Source organism: Mustela nivalis (assembly GCF_964662115.1).
Source record: "Mustela nivalis genome assembly, contig: HAP1_SCAFFOLD_690, whole genome shotgun sequence".
Classification (NCBI taxonomy): domain Eukaryota; kingdom Metazoa; phylum Chordata; class Mammalia; order Carnivora; family Mustelidae; genus Mustela; species Mustela nivalis.
This window is the reverse complement of record NW_028135973.1, coordinates 386707-410318: the sequence shown is the minus strand read 5'-3', so window position 1 is coordinate 410318 and position 23612 is coordinate 386707. Positions and strand designations below refer to the sequence as shown.

The 23612-nt window shown below is 49.3% G+C and overlaps 1 protein-coding gene across 1 annotated transcript in view; it reads left to right on the top strand.

Moving 5' to 3' along the window:
• The first annotated feature begins 5278 nt into the window (after positions 1–5278).
• Positions 5279–23612, top strand: part of ABAT (4-aminobutyrate aminotransferase) — an 81420-nt gene continuing 63086 nt past the window's right edge. The window contains exon 1 of the mRNA XM_082750117.1: positions 5279–5859. The gene's annotated coding sequence lies outside the window, so the exon portion shown is untranslated. The remainder of the gene's footprint in view (positions 5860–23612) is intronic.

The following is a 23612-nucleotide window of genomic DNA, read 5'->3' as shown; positions in this document are numbered from 1 at the left end:
AAAACAAGTGAATGAGTGAGCTCTAGGCAACCTCACGCAATCGGGCAGGTCACTTGGGGAAGCTGGTAATAACGAGAGTTGCCCATGCGCAGACATCCACCAGGGACCAGGGATGACCTCCTGTCCATTCACCCCAAACAGCAACTACTGGGCTAGATATGGCTTTCTTGGCCTGATAAAATACACATAATACAGCATTTACCATTTTAATTTTTTTAAGATCTATTCATTTATTAGAGAGAGAAAGTGTGGAGCAGAGGGAGGGGCAGAGGGAGAGGAAAAAGAGAGAGAGAGAGGAGAGAGAGAGAGAGAGAGAGAGAAAACACTCCCCCCCTGAGCGCAGAGGCCCAATATGGTGTTCGATCTCACAACCTGGAGATCATGACCCAAGCTGAAATCAAGAGTCAGACACTCAACCGACTGAGCCACCCAGGTGCCCCCACATTTACCATTTTATTTATTTATTTTTAAAGTTTTTTATTTATTTATTTTGACAGACAGAGATCACAAGTAGGCAGAGAGGCAGGTAGAGACAGAGGAGGAAGCAGGCTCCCTGCTGAGAGCCCAATTCAGGGCTTGATCCCAAGACCCTGGGATCATGACCTGAGCAGAAGCCAAAAGATTTAACCCACTGAGCCACCCAGGTGCCCCACATTTACCACTTTGAAGTGCACAGGTCAGTGACATTAAGTCATTCACTGTGCTGTGCAACCATCACCCCTGTCTAGTTCCAGAACATTGTCGTCAACCCAAATGGAAACCCCATTTCTACTATTCCTCCCCTATTTCTTCCACCCCCAGCCCGCAGCAACCACTAGTCTACTTTCTGTCTCTTTGGATTTACTATTCTGGATATTTCATTCTGGACCCACAGAGTATATGGTCTTTTGTTTTCAGGGTTCATCCACATTGTGCCATATGCCAGTGCTCCATGCCTGTGTTTGACTAATACTCCATCCATTCATCTGCTGATGGACATTTGGCTTATCTCCACTTAGGGGCCACTGTAAGTAGTGCTGCTAAGAACATTCATATTCAAGTTTTGGTCCGAACTGCTGCTTTCAATTTGTTGGATCTCTACCTAGTAGTGGAATTGCTGGGTCCTATGGTGACTCGTGTTTAACTTCTTGAGGAACCACCCGATCATTTTCCAACATGGCCAGTTTTTATGTTCCCACCAGCAGGGTGTAAGGGTTCCAATTTCTCCACATCCTTGCCAACACTAACTGTTTTCCATTTTGTTATTATGGCCATCCCAGGGAGCATGAGGTAGTGTCTCAGGGGGGGTTTGATGGACATTTCCCTAATGACCAATGATGATGAGCATCTTTTTATATGCTTTTGGCATTCTGTATGTCTTCCTTGCAGAAAGGTCCATTCAAGTCCTTTGCCCATTTTTGAATCGGGTTGTTTGTCTTTTGGTTGTTGAGTTGTGAGAATTCTTTATGTATTCTGGATCCTAGACTCTTCGGATATATCGCCTGCAAATATTTTCTCCCATTCTGTGGATTGTCATCTCACTCTCTTGATGATGTCCTTTAATGCACAAATGAGCTTTTGATTTTGATAAGTTCCACTGTATCTGCTTTGGTGTTGTATTTAAGAAGCCATTGCCAAATCCTAAGTCATGAGGATTTACTTCTCTGTTTCCTTCTAAGAGCTTTATGGTTTTAGGTCTTATATTTAGGTCTTTGATCCATTATGAGTTAATTTTTGTGTATGGTGTGAGGTAAGGGCCCAAATTCATTCTTTTACATGTGGATGTTGTGGTAGGCACTTTAATTGTTCAATTCACAAATGAGAACACAGAGACTGAGAGGTGGTAAATGTCCAATGTCCAATGTCCAACTTGTCCAATGTCACACGACCATTGGGAGGTAGAACTGGAATTCACTACCAAGTCCCCAGCTGGTCCCCTTTCACACCCCAATGCCCTCTGTGATATCCCTGTACTATGTTGTGAGCAGGGAGTGTGGAAAGCACAGACCTAAAAAATAAGGCACACACATTCTAGTCTGGCTCCAGGCAAGTTCATGTCCATCTCTGGGCCTCAGTTTCCTCTGTACAAAGGGTGGCTGATCTCTAAGGGCCTTTCCTCCTCAGACTGCTTGCACCGGAGAGCTTCGTGCTCCCTTGTCCTCATCTCCCTACTCAGAGATGCTTTTCTGGAAGGAGCTCCATCCTGGGTCACAGCCAGCCCCTGGAAACGTTCTCAGGATCCCTTGCAAGACACCTGCGGCCCCAAGCAGCCCCATAGGAGAGCTGTGGGACTGTGAAAAATGCAAGGGGAGCTAATGTGAGAAAGGCCTTACCAGCTTGCTGACGGTTTTCTTCACAAGTGTCACAATGAAGCTACTTGAGAATCGGCTTGCAAAGCACCTGGCTGTTAATATCCCTCTCACACTGCTCCTTAATCAGAAACAACGCAGTTCTTCCCAGTACCAGGGAAGATTCCCAGTACCAGGGAATGCCCAGTACCAGGGCTTCGCCCCCAGTGGGTACTGCAAATGTTTATTTGCCCTGATCGTCTTGGACCAGGGCTTGACAAACTTTTTCTGAAAAGGGCCCAATGGTAAATATTTTTTGGTTTTGCAAGCTATATGGTCACTGCCACAACCACTCAGCTTGGCCATTGTAGCACAAAGACAGCCATAGGTGATGCATAGGTGAGGAGGTATCACTGCGTGCCAATAAAACTTTACTTACACACAGTGAAATTTGAATTTCAGTGTCATTTTCATGTGAAAGGAAATATTATTTATTTTTACTTTTTCCTACCATTTAAAATATAAAACCCACTTCATATCATAGCTTGCAGGTCATATGAAACAGATGGTGGGCTGCATTGGGCTTAAACTTTTGCTTTCTTGTTTTCCATTTTATTTATTTAGTTAGTTATTTGATAGAGATAGAGAGAACAAGTAGGCAGAGCGGCAGGCAGAGGGAGAGGGAGAAGCAGGCTCTCCACTGAGCAGGAAGTCTGATAAGGGGCTCAATCCCAGGACCCCGGGACCCAAGCTGAAGGCAACCGCTTAACTGACTGAGCCACACATGATCCCCTTGTTTCCATTTTAAATGTTTTTTCTTGGTTATAGGAGCAATATATATTTGTTATAGAATAATTAGAAGTTAGTGATATGTAAATAAAGTAAAATGAGAATCATCTATAATTTTAACATACAGCTATAACTATTTATACTAAAGAGAATTTTTTTTTCTCTCTCTCTCAATCTGTATTGGTGCTGTCCAATGCAATAGCCACTAGCTACATAATGATGATTTGGCCTGAAACAAAAATTAAATAAAATCTAAATTTTAGACACTCAATTGACTAGTATATTTGTAAAGTCTTCAATACCCATGTATGGCCAATGGCTACCATCTTGGACAGGACCGATACAGAACATTTGTGCCACCACAAAGTGCTGTCAGACAGCACTGATCTATCCAGGTCTATTTACATCAATTTAACAAATACAGGATAACACCAAGTAAAGTTTTTTGGTAGATACCTTTGTTCACTTAATATTTTGGGATGACATTTTCATACCACTTGATAGTCAATACTTATGTCTTATTGGTGGAATTCTGTTCATGCAACAGATGTCCCTTGAGAGTCTCTGTGATTGTACTGTTGTTTCCAGTTTTTTGCTACAATAAACAAAATGCCAGTAAACCATTTTATTCCTAAACCTTTGCACCATTCATTGTTCAGGAAAATGTTTTTAATAGGAATACCCAGTTTCTCTCCAGGAAGGCTCCGATCATTTGTATTCCCATCAGCAATTCATGAAATTGTCCACTTCCTTGAAACCCCCTACTATATAGTATAGTATATACTACTATTACATATATGGTATAAATATAGTATATATATACTTCTAGTAGTATATATAGTATAACTTACTATTATAAATAATAGTAGTAATAATAATAAAAATTAGGCCATTCTGGTAGATGACGTTTTTCCATCTCTTATGCCTGCCTTTCTTTGACAAACTTAATTTCCTCCTATGTTTATTGACCATTTTGTTTCTCTGGGCAGGTTTTGGACAGTAAAGAGGATTATCTACATGGCTTAGATTTTAAGGAAAAATTGATAGATTTATAACCCAGGCCTCCTAAAGTTCTGCAAGCGAGGTGGCAGGATTAACATGCCAAAAAATATTGTCAAAGCTCTCTCAATTTCAGCAGAACCTTGGGTCAATTATATTTTCTGTCTGTTCCTTTGGGTGATTCTTATTTATTGTTTCTTTTTGGTCCCTATCCTCATAGACCACACCAGAGAGCAGGTAGTGTGTTGTTGTTGTTGTTTTTGGTTCTTTGTTTTTGTTTTTATTTTGTTTTGCTGTTTGGCTGTTTTTTTTTTTTTTTTTATTTGCTTATTTGTTTGTTCTTTACTTGTCTTAATTCCTAGAACAACAGTCCTTGCCTAACCAGAGATAGGGTAGCCTGGATTCCTGGAAAGCAGAAAGGAGGGATCTCAGGTTCCTGCAAGATACCAGCAGACTAAAGAAACAATGACTGATCAGGATGAACAGGGAAAACCAAGCTATGCTCTTCTGTGGCCTTTTAGGGTCTGGAATTTTCTTTTTTTTTTTTTTTTTTTTTAAGATTTTATTTATTTATTTGTCAGAGAGAGAGGGAATGAGAGCGAGCACAGGCAGACAGAGTGGAAGGAAGAGTCAGAGGGAGAAGCAGGCTCCCTGCGGAGCAAGGAGCCCGATGTGGGACTCGATCCCAGGACGCTGGGATCATGACCTGAGCCGAAGGCAGCCGCTCAACCAACTGAGCCACCCAGGCGTCCCCAGGGTCTGGAATTTTCATTCATTATGAGCTCTTGGTGATCACATGTTGTTCTGATGGGCAGTTTGTGTGTCTTTGACTCTACCACTGAATGAATGCATCCTCTTTCCAAATCCCTTTAGAAAGCTACTGGGCTATCAGTCGTTCACCCTTTAATATTAACTAGCTTTCCTATTGCATTTTAATTTATATAAAATCACCTTCATCACATCTACAATCTCATTTACACCCATGAAGGAGGTACTGTCACTATCGTCTTCCTTTGCTCTTAGGGAAACTGAGAATGGGGTAGGTTGGGTGATCTGCCCGAGATCATGCAGACGGAACCATGGACTCTTAGTCCAGTGCTCTTTGCATTGCCTCCAGGGTGCACAAGCTATTTCTCTCGAGGAGCTGGTTGGGCAGGAGGTATTAAGCGAATGGCAACTGGGAGGGCTGAGCGAGAGGGCCCTGAACGCCCGCCCCGGAGGGTGGCGGTGCAGAGAGGGGCAGGGCATCATACGACACTGAATCCGGATCTCGGGTTCCAGAGCCTGGGCGCGGGGTGCAGGTGAGGCAACTACACTCACTCGCAGCCCCCAGGACCCAGGATAGAGAGGACAGGAGGTAATTAAGGTCTAGGTGAAATCAACCTATAGAGCCGCCCCCTTTTAGAGACGCGCTTTCCACCCTCCATCAGATAGGCTCCCCTCCGGCCTGACGAGGGTCCTCAGCCTCCTCCTCCCCAGCCCTAACCCTCGCTCCCGGCCCTCGCGGTCCCTCCTCCAGGCCCCCGGCTCCTTCGCCCCCGGAGGCCGGACTCTGCCCCCGCCCTGCCTTCCCCCTCCCCCCCGGGGGCGGTGGCCCGTGGCGGGCACGTTCATTGGCTGCGGCGCGAACGAGGGCCGGGGCCGGCAGCGCTGATTGGCCGGCGCGGCTCGGCGGAGCCAGGAAACCCCGCGAGTCGCTGGGGGAAGTGGGGCAGAGACTGGACGCACCCGGAGCTCAGAGCGCAGGAACCTCAAGTCGGAGCCCGGCAGATCCGAGTCCGCAGACCCGAGCCCGGGCCTTGAGGTAAGCGCACCGCGTCGGGTAGCGTGGGGGCGGGCCCGTCCACGCGAGACGGGTCCTTTGGCCATGCATCCAGGGAGCAAAAACGGGGCGTCTTCCTCCAGAATCGGGGCCCTCATCCACTGGAGACGCGGGTCCCCTCCCCCAAAAAGAGAGGGTCTCTCACCATCCAGAGAGCAGAACAGCCTCTTTTCCCATCAGAAATGGGCTCTTTCAGTCCTAGCCCCAGGTTCTAGAGATAGGATTCCGCTCCCTAATTTACCCCTTGGAATGGAATGTACCCTCCCAAAGTGGGGTCCAACCTCCGCACGTATCTAGGCGCCCCCCACCCCCCAATCTCTTCGGAGACGGACGCACCTTCCGCCTCCCTCTGAAACTAAGTTTGGATCTCTTCTCCCACCCTTGCTTCGGAATGATAAGGGTCTTAGATAGATAGGTCACAGATAACAGTATCCTCCCTCCAGGGAAAATGAAAGCCCCCAGATGTTCTGGGAAATAAGCCCTTCCTTAAGACAGGGAAATCTCAGGGCAGAGACTCTGCATGTCACCCTCAAACCCAATAGGGATCTCCCTGCCTACCCCACCTCAGCATCTGGACTCTGGGATTTGTCTTCAGATAAATGATGATTCTGTTCCCCTCCCCCACCCCACCCAAGACCCCCTTCCCACCCTTTACAGAGAAATGCTTGCGGCAAACACCACCCCGTTAAAGCACATTGGGGAGGGTACCGTCTTCCTCCAACAAATGTAAGGCCAGGGACTTTCATACTCAGCAATAGGACAAGGGTCTGGCCACCCATCAGGACGGAGTCACCCACCTCACTCCACCTCTCTCTAACCCTTTCAAGAGACAGCCTCTCACTAGCACTCTACACCCACTCTCCCTGCCTTTCCCAAATCCCATCCTTACCGACTAGACTCCCACACCTCACTGCTGCACCTAATTCCATCTCACCTTTCTTCTCCCACCCTGGCCAAAGATGAGTCCAGAGGAGGTTTGATAAGAATGAAGCCCTTAAAGCCAAGATCCTGAGCCTAGGGAGGATCCTTCTACTGCCCTCTGAACTCTGACTGCAGAGATGGCCTCTGAGGCAGTAGGACCACCAGGGACCCCCCCACTCCCCTCACACAAAGGGCTGGTGTTCAGGATATTTTCCCCTGAGGCAGTCCAACCTCTCCCCTGGAGAAGGGAGTGTCACATGCAGAGAGGAAGACCCCAGCTTGCCCCTTTACCCACAGCTCCAGTGAGCACTGCTCAGTAGACTTCCCTGGGCACTTGGCCAGAGCAGGTAGATGCTACAGGAACCATCCACTGGCTGGAGACAGTGTTGGCTTTGCTGGGCTAAGGGTCAGGGTGTTGGTGACTTCAGGGGGGCCGGAACAGCTCTTCTCCGGCAGGCAAGCGTGGAGGACAGGAACGAGAAAGGCAAGGAGCTTTGCCTTGCTCTTTAGAGCTGCACCTGGGACATGAGGTATGGAGAAATGCGTGTCCTGGATGCTCAAAGACGTCAGCCCCGGGGAGAGGTAAGACTGGAGTTCTAAGCTTCTGGATTAAAGGACTTCTAGAGGGCTTCTAGATTGAAGATCCTGCCCCTTCTTTTGAAGGTTGAGCGAACAGAGGCAGAAAGAGGGGAAGATACTTGCTCAAGGTCATCCGGCCAGTGGGTTGCAAAGCTAGTCACAGTCTCTCCCAGGATTGTGGGGTACTGGCATCCAGGACAGGAGCTCCGGTCCTCACATTTACAGCTGGGACTGCTGGGATTGACCTCTCCACTTGTCAGAGGTTGTATAGAGGCTCCGAGAATGTTGCGCAGCTCAGAGGGGGCAGAGCTGAAATGCAGCACTGCCCCCCGCCAGGAGACCACCTTGTAGAATCCACTCCTGGGGGTCTGCACTTAACTGCTTACCCCATGGGAGCTTTATGCTGAGCCCTCCACCGCACTGACACTTGCCAAAAGCCAAATCGACCGAGGATGGTGGATGAGATGGGTTGCAATGTGCTGGTGCCCAAGACTGCAGCCGGGGCCTCAGTTGTGTAGCTGGGTTTGCTCCGGGAACTTTGCACAGGCCTCTTCCCTCCTGTCCCTGCAGCTATCTCGTACCCCTGTTCAGAGCACAGCTTTTGTTCCTGAGGCACTGAATGGGGCCAGAGCTGAAACTGGCCGCAGGGCTCCAGAACCACCCAGCTGGGCAACAGTGACCAGGTCCCTGCAGATGGGAGGGGCTTGAGGCAGGGGCTTCCCCCTGCCTCCAGCTAAAGGGCTGGCAGTTATGCTCCAGTTTAGAGGAGGGAGCCCTGTGCAAGCTGCCAAGGTCAAAGTTCAGAGCATGAGGGGGGCTGGAGTGCATAGGGGTCAAGAGATCGGTCCCTGGACTCCTCTTATCTGGGTCTAGAGCCCAGATCTGCTACTTAGTGTGTGATCTTGAAGAGATTTTTAACCTTATCCACATAAAACAAGTTAATCCTCGTAAAGTGTGTAGCCTCTGCAACAAATGGGTGGGAGCAATGATTGTGATTTCAAGTGCAAAGTCATAAAACCTTTGTGCTTTTAGGACCGCAGACCGCGGTGGTCCGATGAGCCAAGAGTGTATGGCTGGGGAGGCTCAGGCAGGCCATTCCCTCTCTGGGGCTCACTTCCCTCATCTTTGAATGAGGTTTGTTGGGGGGCAGGCATCAGATAAGAGAGAGCCGCAGAGCAGGCCTTCTTATCCTTGGCAGTATTGACATTGGGGGCGGAATAATTCTCTGTCTTGGAGGCCATCCTGTGCACTGAGGGAGTTGAGTTTCATTCTGGCCCCTCGTTACTAGATGCCAGTACGAGCCTGTCTGGCTATGCCAACTAAACTGTCTCCAGGCATTGGCAGACGTCCTCTGGGGGACAGAATGACACCCACCTCTCCCACTGAGAACTGCTGGCCTAACGCACATGTTTTGCATATCCTTGATGCTTCTCCTCCTTCTTCGGCCTCCTTGTTCTGCTTCCTGCATGATGGAGGGGGTGGTGTCTAGCCGCTGAGCCTCTCCGCATTAACAGCGATCTCAGTCCTTCACATACAACACAACTTTACTGTGCATTGACCCGGCCTCCCATTTTACAGATGAGCAAACTAAGGCTCAAAGGGGTGAAATGGCCTGCCTAAGGGCATTACCCCCTTCCCTGCTAGAGGTCAAAGAAATGTTCATGCCAGCAGCAGTTTCAGAAATAACCTGGTTCTGGAGCCTTCTTCAGAAGGTCATCTGGCCTTCTTTTCCAGAACTCGCACTGCCCTCCCACCGCTAGGACTCTCCTGTAGCAGTGCTCACTCGTGCATGTAGCTCGGCGAACACAGGAACGTTTACTGCAGAACTTTGCAGCACCAGCACGGGGAGGGGCTACAGCCCAGTGCGTTCACACGGGGAAATGAGCAGTCTTTTTAGAAAAATGAGGGAGACGTACATTCCTGACCTGGAAAGTTCCCCGAGACATTTAGTGAAAACAATAAAGTTGCAGAATTAATATATACAGTATAAAAAAAAGATACATGTGAATGCGTAGGAGAATTAGTCAGGCAAGAAAGGGGCACAAAAGAGGCATGTAGGGATGCCTGGGTGGCTCAGTGGGTTAAAACCTATGCCTTTGTCTCAGGTCATGATCCCAGGGTCCTGGGATCGAGCCCCGCATTGGGCTCTCTGCTCCGCAGGAAGCCTGCTTCCCTCTCTCTCTGTCTCTCTGCGTGCCTCTCTGCCTACTTGTGATCTCTGTCTGTCAAATAAATAAATAAAATCTTAAAAAAAAATAAAAAAGAGACACGTATATGTAAGAATATACACACGGGGGAAGATGAAAGGGAGGAACCCTCCAGCCGGCTTCCCGTGCATTACAGATGAGCAAAGCACAGCACCCAGAGGTTGACAGACTTGCTCTGAGTCACTCTGCCAAGAGGTATGGCCATGGGACCCCAGCCCACAGGAGGAGCCCCACCGCTGTTCCCAGGGTCAGCATACTGGGTGCAGGTGAGGTCTGCGGACTGCACATTCCTGCCTGGACCTGTCCATCTCTCTGGGGAAGTGCCATGCCAGCAGTCTCAGTGGCTGAAACTTGGGCCTCTGTACTTCCCGAGAGTTCGGAAGCCACGAGAGAGGAATCTGAGGCTTCCCTGTCCCAGGCTGAACTTCTGCCCTGGCTCTAGGGAACTCGTCAGCATTCCAGTGGGCTCTGGGGTCATAGCGCCCACAACTGAACGGGGCTCCTGCCAGCATGACCGTGTCACGGGACCACTACACTTCTCAGCATCTTATTTCCCCAACTTTGGAAAGGGGTTAATAGTGGAAAGCAGAAAGGAAAGTGGTGGGAAGTGGGCAGTAATAGGACCTGCTCATCACCGAGCCGGCTTGAGTATCTCCCTGAGGGAATTCACCGAACAATGTTCCAACACCTGGTCTTCTCTGCTGCTACGAACACGTACCTGCAAGTTTTGGGTTTTATTTGTTTTTAAAGATTTTATTTATTTATTTGACAGACAGAGATCACAAGTAGGCAGAGAGGCAGGCAGAGAGAGAGGAGGAAGCAGGCTCCCCACTGAGCAGAGAGCCTGATGAGGGTCTCAATCCCAGGACCCTGAGATCATGACCTGAGCCGAAGGCAGAGGCTTTAACCCACTGAGCCACCCAGGTGCCCCACATGTTTTGGTTTAAAGGCAGTTTGGGTTTCCTTTCTTTTGGCTGTATGCCCAGGCATGAACCAGTCAGGTCACATGATCAGTCACATGGTAACTCTTTGTTCAACCTGTTGAGGAACTGCCAAACGGCACCATTTTATGTTCCCACCAGCAGCGTGCGAAGGTTCCAATTTTTCCGCATCCTTACCGACGCTTGCTGTTTTCCAATTATTATTATTATTACTGTAACCGCCGTTCCAGCAGGTGTGACGTGGTATCTCGTTGTGGTTTCGATTTGCAGCTCCCTAGTGACATGGAGCGTCTCCTTGTGTGCTTGTTGGCCATTGGTGTACTTTCTTGAGAGAAACATCTATTTAAGTCCCTTGCTCATTTTTGAGTTAGGTTGTCTTTTGTGGTTGGGGTTTTATTGTTGTTGTTGTTTTTAATATTCTATTTATTTATTTATCTAGAGAGCTGGTGCATGTGGGGGCAGAGGGAGAAGGAGAGAATCCCAGCAGACTCCACTATGTGGGGCTTCGTCCCACAACCCCGAGACCATGACCTGAGTCAAAGTCGAGAGTCAGACACTCAACTGACTGAGCCACCCAGGCTCCCCTTGTGGTTGAGTTTTAAGAACTTTTTATATACATTACTGTGTGTTGTATTGCCATTTCCTCTTGCATGGAGGCATTTGCTCAGCTCCTGTGGGTCAGGCTGTCTTGTGACCTTGGGATACCAAGGTGACTATAATAGTTACTGCCCCCAAGGGGCTCCCAGTTTAGAGCAAAGTTTCTCAACCTCAACCCTACTAACTCTGGGGACTATCCTGCGCGTGTTAGGATGTTTAGCATCATCCCTGATGCCCATCCCACTAAAAGCCAGTAGCACACTCCCACCCCCCATATTTGGACAACCAAAAATGTCTCCAGACATCACCAAATGTCCCATGGGGGCAGACTTGTCTCTGGTAGAGAACCACTGGTTTAGAGGCTAAGATAGGTGTGTATATCTACAATTTCAGTCCTGTCTCTTGTGCATAAGAGGGTTCATGGTGGACCTTCAGGACATACTTGGATGTTGGGTGGGTGATTGGATGGGTGGATGGATAGATGGGTGGTTGCACGGACACAACCACTTTGTTGGTTAGATAAAGGGATGGATGAGTGTGTAAATGGATGAATGAATAGATGAATACAATTTACAACGCCCAGACATGTGCCTGAAATTCTACTATGGGAAAACAAAACAGTGTTCTTCAAACTGCAATACTCTACCCTTTCTCTCCTCCTAGCACAGAGGTTCTCACACTTTTGAGTATAAGAAGCTCTGGAGGGCTTGTTAACACACAGATTGGTGGGCCTCACCACCAGACTTGAGGATTCATTAGAGTCACTGGCCTGGCAGAACGCTCCCAACCTGGTTTCCATGTTCTTTGAGAACCCTGTACCCGAATCCCCCACCTCGCCAACCTGTCCCTTCTCAGGGGTTTGTAGACTTAACTGCCAACTCCTCCCACTTAGGCACTCGTGCTTATTACCTTGGACTATTGGCAGCGTGCTGGAAATCTGTTCCGTGACCACACTGAGAATTTCTTCAAAGCTGGGACCCACTGTGTCCTAGCTCCTCACTCCTGGGAATGTGGTACAGTGCCCCGTAGCATCACAGCATCTGGATACTCATTAGAAATTCAGACAGTTGGGGGTGCCTGGGTGGCTCAATTGTTTAGGTGACCAACTCTTGGTTTCAGCTCAGGTCCTGACCTCAGGGATTAAGCCCTGAGGGGGGCTCTGTACTCGGTGGGGAGTCTGCTTGAAATTCTCTCTCTCTCCCTCTGCCCCTCCTCCTGCTCGCTCACTCTCTCTCTAAAATAAATAAGTAAATCTTAAAAAAAAAAACACACACACAAAGAAAAGAAATGCAGACTACTGGACCCTACAGAGGCCTACAGAATGTAAATCTGCAATTTAACAGTGTCCCAGTTTGGCGGTAAAGGGTGGGAGCTGGGATTCACAGCTCAAGTTTGGGTCACATTCAAGTTTGGAAATCTTGTCCTAGGATATCTCTGTCACCCCCACAACTCAGAGCGAGGCCCTGCTTAGCTTTGCCAGGGAGCTACACTGGCAGCGCTTGATACAGTATAAATGAGGTCCGGCTGGAACATTCCTGTCTTTGCCTCATGCACTTTATCTCTTGGAATGTCTGAACCGAAGGCTTGACCTGTGGGAAAACAGAGGTCTAGAGGAGCAGGGCCTTGCTCAAGGTCGCGAGGTGACCATGAAGCAGAACGGAGATTGCCATCCATTCCCTTGAGGGGAGCAGGACCCTGAGGGGTTGATGGGCCACCGTGGTGACACAGCATGGCTCGGGAGGGTGGCATTCGGAAGCGGCTGGGCTTGCTCTTCCAAAGCAGGGGAAAAAATGGGAGATGACTTAAAAGTAGGCCAAGAGCCTGGGTGACTCAGTCGGTTAAGCATCTGCTTTCAGCTCAGGTCATGATCTCAGGGTTCCGGGATCCAGCCCCCACACTGGATTCTTTGCTCCATGGGGAGCCGGCTTCTCTCTCTCCCTCTGCCCCCTCCCTACTTGTGCGCTCACTTGCTCCTTCAAATAAAATCTTTAAAAGTAAAAGAAAAGCAGGCCAAGAAACAAATTGAGTGGTATGCTTTCATTTACTCAACAAGTTTTTATTGGGTACTCCACAGACACCAGACGCTGGCATTGTGTCTTTGGTATTGAGTGACGACAGCAAGGTCTTGCCCTTAGTGGCTTCTGTCCTGGTGAGTGGTCCCATCACCCAAAGTCCATTCACTCATTACTGTGGCCTTTAGTTGCACAACTTCCGTGTGTCCTGCAGAGTACTAGGGGTGTGTGTTTGTGTGACGAGGGAGAGATAGAGACCCAGCTGCTACACCAGAGGTTCTTCTAGGCTGACTGTGGGGAGACAGACCAGAACATCTGCCGTTCAGTGAGATGCATCCTGGGGAGGCTGGGAGAACTTAGAGTCTGGAACTCAGAGAAACCCTGGGGATGCTAGGGAAGAAATTGCAGGCAGAAATGGCAAGACAGATAGTCTCAGAGAGACTGAGAAACAGAGAGAATTTGAGCAGAGCCTCAGAGACATCACTGAAAATTGTAAAAAAGACAAATCTTCAGGGGTATCAGGTGGCTCAGTCGGTTAAGCATCTTGTGTGCCTTGGGCTCGGGTCATGATCCCAGGGTCCTAGGATTGAGTCCCATGTCTGGCTCTCCACTCAGCGGGGAGCCTGCTTCTCCCTCTCCCTTTGCTGGCCACTGTCCCTGCTTCTGTGCATGTGCATGCACTCTCTCTGTCAAATAAATAAAATCTTTAAAAAAAGGAAGAAGTCTTTAGATTAAAAAGGTAAAATCATGACTCCCATGCAGACACAAAAGCACTGGATTAGGATTGTGTTAAGCTCACTCAGTGAGGGGCCCAAGTAGATGTTAGAACCAGTTCAAAGGTGAAGTCAACTAAAGCACAATTATGTATGGAGGAAAGGTGTGTTGAGATGAATTGCAAACGGAAGCGGAAAATGATCAGACACGACAGAATTTGCTCGTCTATCAGTTTGCTACAACTTACAAAGAATTGGAAAAAATAGCTCAAAGATAATGAACAAGGCTAGAACCAGATAACCAGAAAGTTTGTATTGTATGTAGATAATGCATAATATTCCATTAAGACACAGTTCCCCCCCTCCCGCCATAAAACCAGTGTTTAGAGGATGGTGGAGGCTTTCAGTGAGCACAGGGTGAGTGAATGAGGAGAGAGGAGGCTGCAGGAGGGCCAGGTCGTGGACACCCAGGTGACTGATGATAGTGTGTGGACTTGACGCAGAGACCAATAGGGAACCGTGCAAGGGCTTTAAGCAAGGAGGTGACCTGATTTGATTAGCACCAAAGAAAGATCCTTCTGGAAGCTGGGTGGAGAGCAGACTCCAACTATAGGTGGATCAGAGAAGCCTGATAAAAGACAAGATGACAGGGACATCACCTCGAGTAAGGCTTGGCACATGTCTTCTGTAAAGGGCCAGATAGTAAGGACTTGAGCCTTTGCAGGCCATACAGTTAACAATCACAACTACTTACCTGTACCATGAGCAGCCAGAGACAGTCTAATGAATGAGCAAGGCTGTGTTCTAATAAAACTTTATTTACATAGATGGGCCAGTGGACCGGATGTCTTCCCCCACCACCAGCCCTCCACCACGGTTTGTCCATTTCTGACCTAGAGTGGTAGTAGAGTAGCTAGAGCTGTCCATGGTTTTGACAGGCCTACAGATCCGTCCTCTGCCTAGATCTCTAGAACCCATTAGTAGCTCTACTGGAGGGAGCCTAGGGACACCTTCTCCCATTAGCCTCTGAGCACGAGTTCCCTGAGGGAACCAGGCAACCCTTGGGGCAGATCCCTGGCCTTTCAGCAAAAGCTTTTAGGACCTCAAAACTCCTCTGGAGACAGGATTGGCCGAACAGCCTCTTCCAAGCAGCCAAAAGAGCAAGCCACCTCGGGAGGGCTGTTCCTGTGTGGGAACAGAGCCTGCCTCCCCTCTCCTTGCCCAGAGCTGTAAATAGCTCTCTGCTGGCTTTGCAGGCTGAGCGCCCTTCTGGGGACGAGCTGGAAATGAGCACACCAAGGCAAGGAGCGCTTGTGCAAATTACCGCCTGCACGTGGGGTTTGCGAGCCTGGCATCCTGCCCCAGCCCTAAGTGCACAGTCCTCCCAGGGACCAAAAGCAGGGCTCACATGACAGCGGCACATACAAGGACGTAGATGTTCTGCTCTGGGGACAGGGTCTGGGAAGGATTCAGAGCTAGGATCTCAGAGTAACCATAAGCTAGAGGGACGGGGGAAATGTTCAGAAGACCCTGGACTCTCTCTACCCTGATGCAAGGACTCATAAATAGTGGCTGTTTGTGTTTGCCTAGGATTCAGTGGGTGCTAGAGCTATTGCTAGGGCTGTTCTAAGGGGTATATTTGGTCATGTCCCTGAAGGAAAGACTGGTCAAACTGCAGAGGTGGGAACGCAGGCCCAGAGAGGGTGGCAGACTTGCCCTGGCTCTCAGAGTAACATCATCATGTCTACGGAGCAACCCAGGCATACGGACTCCGAGGCCCCGGGCCTGATCCTGAGCCACACGGGTGCCACTGTGTCCATCGTCCCCATCCCCCAACCCTCCATCTGAGCTCCATTTACTTCTCAGTCATCGGGAATAATAACGTCCTATCCCTTGACCAGCTGCTGTGGCAAATGAGAAAGCAGAATTAAAAAGTCAGAAATGCTGAGTAAGACCAGCAGTAGGCAGAGGAAAGTCTGAAGCTCACAAAGAGCTCGGATTATTAGTAGTCATTGATCTCTTTCAGCCGAGTGCCCCGCCTCAAGGGGCACACTCCCGAGGGCCTGCCGGGAGTATGGGTTGGGGTCTGTTTCTTCGTTGTTCCTGTGGGCTCAAGGGAAAGGTCACATCTGTTGTGGGCTTCCTGAAGGCGCTGGAGATGGTGACTTCTGGACCTCAGTTTCCTCATCTGTAAAATGGCCACAATGATACCAGTCTTGGAACAACGTATTGGTGGTTACCGGGTAGGAAGGTCAGGGTGAACGTGGCTGAATACTTTCTACCTGCCAGACACCAGGCTCTGTTTGGATGATCTCATTTGACGCTTTCAGTACCCTGATGGGAAGGTCCTCGTGTGGATGAAGGCAGAATCAGAGGGTTTTAAATTCCTTGGCAAAAGGTCCCAGGTAGGAAGGCCCGGAAACTGGACTTGACCCGAGACCTGCCTGGCTCCAAAACCCATCTTCAAATGTGTGACCTCCAAGGGCCAGAGAGTCAGAATCTGGCTCCTTCCCTTCCCATGCCTTTATCTGTCCACTCTATATGTACTTACTCTGTTTTTAAGTGATAATTTATTTTCTGAATAGGCCAAGTAGCACGCAGTAAAATACTCAAACAGTAGAACTCAGTTTACAAAGAAAAGAAAAGTAAATTTCCCTCCTTTTTATGCACATCTCTTCCTTTCCCTAGAGGCAGCTCTACTATTTTAAAAGGGATCACTGTTTTGCACTTTGGGTTTTTTCTTTTTTTTTTTTTTTTTTTCCGTTTTCGTTTTGTTTTGTTAGGGGAGGAGGAGCAGAGGGGAGACAGAGAATCTTAACCAGACTCCCCTCTGAGCTCAATCCCAAGACCCTGAGATCACAACCTGAGCTGAAATCAAGAGTGAGCCACCCAGGTGCCCCTCACACTTTGTTTTATTTTATCCTTAATATATTGCACGGGGCTCTTGTTACCCTTTTCCATGGCTGCAGAAAATTCCGTGCTGTCGGATACTTACTTATCCCACCAGCCCCTGTCGACAGGCTCCGCATCGTTCCCAGTATCTTGCCATCCCGGAGGAGGCAGCAACAGACAGCGATGTGCATAGTTATTTCACACACATGCAAATATTTCCGGAGCATAAATTCCTAGAAGTGGAATTGCTGCATCAAAAGCTATGTTGTGTAGGGTTTTTTTTTCCCCCCCAAATCCTTTCTGGAAACCTTTTTCTTATTAAATATAACATGCATATGGAAACATACACAAAACGAAAAAGAACGACTCAGTCTTTTCTCGCGGAGCTAGCGGTCCTATAAATGCAGCCACGTCAGGAAGCAGACTGCCCTCCGGGAGCCGGAAACAGCAGGCTCCTTCTGCCCTTTGTAAGCATGATTCTAGCTGCAGGGAAGCCCTTCCATTCTCTCCCAGAGTCCGTCCTTGCCCTTGCCTAGCGCTCTTGTACATGTACTACCTGGGGAGGCATCCTTCTTGACAGATTAGTTTTGTCGGTTTTTTTCCACTGCGTCTAGCTTCTCCCACACGCCGGGACATCTGGGATTTATCCAGGCTACGCCCCAGAGTTTCGTCCATTCATTTTCAGTGTTGGCGGGTTGTCAGGGTGTGCACGGGCCCTCATTTCCCTTATCTTGCCCACGGCTGCATTTGCGTTGTTCGTGGTTTGAGATCTGTCTTCATCTGCCCCGGCGCCATGACAAAATACATAGTTCCGGAAGCTGAAGGTCCACGATTAGGGTGCCAGCCCCATCCGGTTCCGGCAAGGGCTCTCATCCTGGCCATCTTCTCACTGTGTCCCCACATGGCAGAGACAGCACCCCGGTGTCTCTCCTCCCTACAATGACACTAATCCCACCATGACAGCTCCACTAGCGCCACCTCATCCCAACCCACCTATCTCCCAAGCGCCCCATCTCCAAATACCATCACGCTGAGGGTTGGGGCTTCGCTCTATGAAGGAGGAAACACGATGGGATCCACAGCAAGGCTGGTTACACATAGTGCTGCCATGAGCACAAAGTGGCTGCCCGATTCGGACTCCACCAGCCATTGCATGAGACTTCCAGTCTCCTGCATATCCCATCCAGCTCCGATACCTGGACTTGCTATTGTATTTTGTCATTTGAGCCATTCTGGTGGGTGTGTAGTGGTTTTTAAAACTTCCCTACTGGGGAACCTGGGTGGCTCAGTGGGTTAAAGCCTCTGCCTTCGGTTCAGGTCGTGATCCCAGGGGCCTGGGATTGAGTCCCACATCGGGCTCTCTGCTCAGCGGGGAGCCTGCTTCCCCCTCTCTCTCTGACTGCCTCTCTGCCTACTCGGGATCTCTGTCTGTCAAATAAATAAATAAAATCTTTAAAAAAAAAAACAAAAAAAATTCCCTACTTACTCACTGAATTTGATCGTCCCTTCTATGTGTTTCTTGGTCGTTTGGATTTGCTCTTTTATGAAGCGTCCATTCAGATCTTTTGTCCACGTTTCTTTTAAATTGTCTGGGGTTTTTTTCTAACTGCTTTGTAAGAGTCTTTGTCACGCTTGATAATGATCCCTTTGGCAGTTGTGTGTTTTCCAAATAGCTTCTGTCCTGTGGTGTGATTCCCATTTTCCTGGTGACTTCTGGTGATTGGAATTTTTAATTTTTTATGGCTCACCTTATTAATCTTTTCTTTTATGGTTAATGGTTTTTGTGTCCTATTTCAGTAACCTAAGGTCATCCACAGTGCCCCCTCCTAAAAGCCTTGGCGTGTTTTTTGTTTGTTTGTTTTTGTTTTTAAGCCTTTGCGTTTTACCTTTCAGATCTGTTACCACCTGGGGTTGATGTTTATGTCCTGCATTAGGGAGGATCATGACGAATATTTCTTTCCCTAGAGATAATCTAATTGACCCAATATCACCACCGCTTTGCCGTAGTCTCTTCTGTTCTCAGTTCTGTTGTATTGGTGTTTGTCTTTGACCTCCTTTTCATGTCGTCTTAACCACAGTAGCACTGGAATATGATGGAACGTGCCAGATGCCTTCTAAAGAGAATGCTACTGGGGCACCTGGGTGGCTCAGTGGGTTAAGCATCTGCCCTTGGCTCAGGTCATGATCTCAGGGTCATGGGATCGAGCCCCGCATCGGGCTCTCTGCTCAGCGGGGAGCCCGCTTCCTCCTCTCTCTCTGTCTGCCTCTCTGCCTACTTGTGATCTCTCTCTGTCTTTCAAATAAATAAATAAATAAAATCTTTAAAAAAAAATAAAGAGACTGATACTAACATTTAAACAAAAATGTACTGAGGGCCTAATGTGCTCCCAGATAGTGTAATGTTGGGGATATGGTTTTAAGTACAAGCACAACATAAAGAGTTCTGCGGTCCTGTAAGCAGCCAGACATGAACCAAATAACTATAGAAACAGATGCCATGGCAATGGGGTGGTGCCATAAGAGGGAGAGGCCTGTGGGTCTAAGAGTGTGTGAAGAGGGGACGGGTCAGGGAAGGCTTCCTGGAGGAGGTGTGTCATGAGTTGTATAGGAATTAAGGAATCGGAAGCAAAGGAAGAGCATTTGGGAGTAGTGGGAGCAGCATGTGCAACAGCTCTGAGGCAGAAGCCGACATGAGAAAGACACCAGATCCAAATGGGAGAACGCAGAGGGAGGGGAAGGTCTTGTATGAGGAAATTAGAACAGCGAGTGGGGCCAGACCTCCAGATCTCCACATGAAGAGGAGTCCCGGGAGTCCTTTCTGCATACCTAGGGTTGCTTTTTGCAGGACAAAATGTGCAGCAACCTCTGGAGTGACAGCCCTGTTCATTTAGCTTCAGCCTACAGCATCTGGCACCGAGCACTTGGCTTGTGCCAGCCATGGAAGGGACGGCTCCTCCACGCAGGTCTGCCCCACACAGCCTTCAGCCCCAGTCTGACAACCATCTCTTGCCTGCTGGGCCCTCCTGGGATGGGCCTGAAGCCAGACGCCGTGCCGTGCCGTGGGCTGGAGCTGTTCCTCTCACTCTTCATAATCATCCCTGCTCACCACCCTGGGGAGGCGCTGGTGTCCTCACTCCAGGGATGAGAAAACAGAAGCTCAGAGAGCCTAAGTCACTTGCCTGAGACCACACAGCTGCTAAGGGACAATTATAATAGTCTCCAGCTCTCGAATTTAATTTCTAAACTTGAGTCGTACTTTTTTTTTTTTTTTTTTCCTTTTCAAAATAAGGAGTAGGTCAGGCTGATGAAGAATTTCACTGTAGCTTTACAGCACTGTTCTGAGTCAGGATTCTAAAACGTCACCAGATGCATGCCCTGAGCTGCACAGAGGGGTATCTAGGCCCAAGACCTCGATCCTGCTCTTGTGAACACTGTCATTTTAATTTGGTAGCCAGCGTGGGGTTTGGGTTCTTTCTAACGGGGGAGGGGGGGTAATTAAGGTTTTAATCAAGACGTATGTCCGCTGGGATTTTACAGAATTGGGAAGTGGAGAGAGATCCGTATATACACCAGCCCTCCAAATCTCATTAAAACTGCTCCTTCCCTGTTTGGGGACCGGAGATCCAGACGCCGCGGACAAGGCTGACGTTATCTTCATGAATCCAGGCATCTGTTGTGTTCCTCGGGAGTTTTCAAGGCAGTGATTTGTTGGCAAGAGTACGAAGCAGCGGGGAGCTCCAGGGAGGTTTCAGAGCCTGGAGATATGGTGCCATCTGGGAATAAGGATTGGTTTATCCCTCGCTGGACGCTGGGATAGGTCAGGGGGTAAAAATCAAGCCGAATGCAGACTTCTGTGCGTCCCTACCTCCGCCGGCCCGTGCTCCATGTTGGCGCATGCTCTGTGTCCTGGGGGTCTAGGCTGTGCTTGGCGGTCCGCGTGCTGGCTGCGAGCACCCTCAGGAACCCCCTCGTGACCCCATGATGTGATTTCAGACCCATTGATCAAACTTGCCCCTGTTCCCCAGAAACCAAGTGCAGGAGCTGGAGTTGGAACTGCTTTGCCGGAACTGTTCTGTGGGTCCCCTTGGAGGGGATGACCTGCCACTATTCCTTAAGAGAAGGAGATTTCCTCCAGGGGCGACGGAGCCCTGCCCCTCCTCCCACGCTCCAGGACATTTGTCAAGGTCTGGAGACACCTTGGGATGTCACAGCTGCCCCCGGGTGGGGGTGGGGGGTGGGGGTGGAGATAGAGGAGCCATAGTGCTGAGGTAGAGAGACCCTGCTTAAAAGCACGCCTTTTCCATACCCTTTCTAGAGTTTTCAGAGGCCGTTTGCTTTGGGGAGTACATCTCTCCATGATGCCTTGTCCATGGTGATTCATTCTCGAGGGGTTTCTGGGGGTTCTCCCCAGATCTTTGTGTTGGGCGTCAGTAGAATGCTTTAGATAACATTAGTAAAGAGCTGAACCCGTGGTGTTGGGCTCAGCATAGATTTGATTTGATTTGATTTTTAAAGATTTTTATTTATTTATTTGACAGACAGAGATCACAAGTAGGCAGAGAGGCAGGCAGAGGGGGTGGGGGGAAGCAGGCTCGCCGCTGAGCAGAGAACCCAATGTAGGGCTCCATCGCAGGACCCTGAGATCATGACCTGAGCTGAAGGCAGAGGCTTTAAACCACTGAGCCACCCAAGCGCCCCTCGGTGTAGATTTTAAAACTCACCATTCCGGCTCCTGCATTCCAGGCCGCTTCTGATGGTGCAACCCCCCGGGTTGATGGGGGAAGTGGAAGAAAATCCCCCACAGGGGTCTGAAGCCCTGAGTACCTGCCGTACCATATTCTGGGCCTCCTTCTGGGAATGAGGAATGCTCATAAACTCGGGCCATGCCGGTCAGCACGCTGTCCCAAAGGTCACTCACTGTCTGCATGTTCATCTGGAGGGAAGGAGCAAGTGTGCAGGCCTCTCCTTGCCCTTCCTGTAAGGGTTCCACCGTCTTGCACAACTGATAAACACTTTCCCCGGTACAGTTAGGGAGAGATTCACGTGGTTCAGACCTTGAAGGAGCCAAGGTGTGTCATACGAGGTAGGAGATGGAAACAGAATTTTCCCGGGACTGGTAATCTTTAACCTGGAGAAGGTTATGAAATGAGGCATGTTCCCCTTTCAGGCACAGGGGTTACCAGGAAAGTCCTGTCAAGGCTCAGCTGGGGTCTGCAGGAGCCCTCTTCGCATCCCCCCCCCCCGCCGGTGTCAATGAGCGGAGCCAGCTGCAGGGCTCAGGGATGTCCCCACACGAAGTCGCTGCACCCCCACTGTCAGGGCTTGCTTTGGGGGTGGTGCCTGGGTAGCGCACGGCTCTGCTTTTCACAGGGAACAAAAGGGCACATGAAACCTTTGACTAGCCTCTCTTCCGAGGGCGTTACAGGAATATTATTATTTAACCCCCAAGGTAGGTCCTGGGGGGTTCCTCTTACAAAGGAGGAAACAGGCACAGAAGGTCTCAGTAACTTGCCCAAGATTATATGAGGTTGAAATTTTCCCATTTCCACCTTCGGTGATTAAGGGTTCAAGGGCAGTCTGGTCCAGAGAGGCAGCCTCCTGTTGCTTAGGGCAGGTCCCCCATCATTCGTGGAGGAAGGTCCTCTGGCCACCCCAGTGGCCGCTTCTCTTTGGGGGAAGTCATTGTTGGGGTCCTCCTTCTCATACCACTCTGTCGTCTTTCTCCAGCACTCAACTGTGCATCCCAAGAGGACACAGGTTTTATATGTCCTTTCCATGTCCCTAGCATTGTCCCAGGAGCTGGCATAAAATGAGCACGTGGCCAGTGTTTGTTGAATGCATACGTGAGTATGTTATTTGGATATTTGGATGAACTCTATCAGAGAAGTTCTTGACTGGGTTCCATATACATTCAGGTCCCAAATTTGCTTGGAGGGATTTCTTTTGTTTTCATCTTGCCCGCCTTTTGCCAGTAAACTTATTGTTTTGAGATCCTTGTAGATTCACATGTAGTTGTAAGACATAATACAGGGAGATGCCCTGTGCTCTGCACTCAGTTTCCCCCAACGGTAACATCTTGCTAATCTGTAGCCACAACCAGAAACTCGGCATGGATACGAGCCACCCATCTCATTGAGATCTCTTCAGTTTTATGTGAATTCACCTTGTACATTTCTTTTTCTTTTTTTCAAGATCTTATTCCTTTGAGAGAGAGAGAGTACGCACAAGCAGGGGGAGGGGCAGAGGGAGACGCAGTCTCCCTGCTTCGCAGGGAGTGCAGTACAGGGCTTGATTCCAGCACCCTGGGATCATGACCTAAGCTGAAGGCAGATGCTTATCCCACTGAGCCACCCAGGCGCCCCACCTTGTATGTTTCTAAACAACAATGATTTCTATCCTCATGCAGGTGCCAGCTTAAACCAAAAGTTAACACCATCTCAGGGTGGCTCCGGGGTTGGGCCTGGGGTCTTCAGAGGTGGAGGCTGTGGATGGTGAGGTTGGGTCACCCTGCGGGTGCCTGGTTACCCAAGATCCAGCCACCTGGGCGGCCGATTCCCTGAGCTCCTCTGGAGCTCAAAGAGAAAGGGTGAGGAGACGGCACTGCGCAGGCGTGGTGTGGCCGATCCCTAAAACCCACCCCAGGGGGGAAACAAAGGTGATGCGACTGCTGGGCTGTGAGAGCATTTAAAGTGATGTCTAGTAAATCCCTACAGGTAACTCATGTGCTCCCCACACACCACCTAAATCCTTGTCCACAGGTTCGAATCCCCAGCTCAGCAGTAAAACCTCGAGCTTGTCAGTTAACCTCTCTGAGCCTCTACTGTAAAATGGGCATAACCATCGTATCTAGTGGGGTGGTCCTGGTGGGGATTA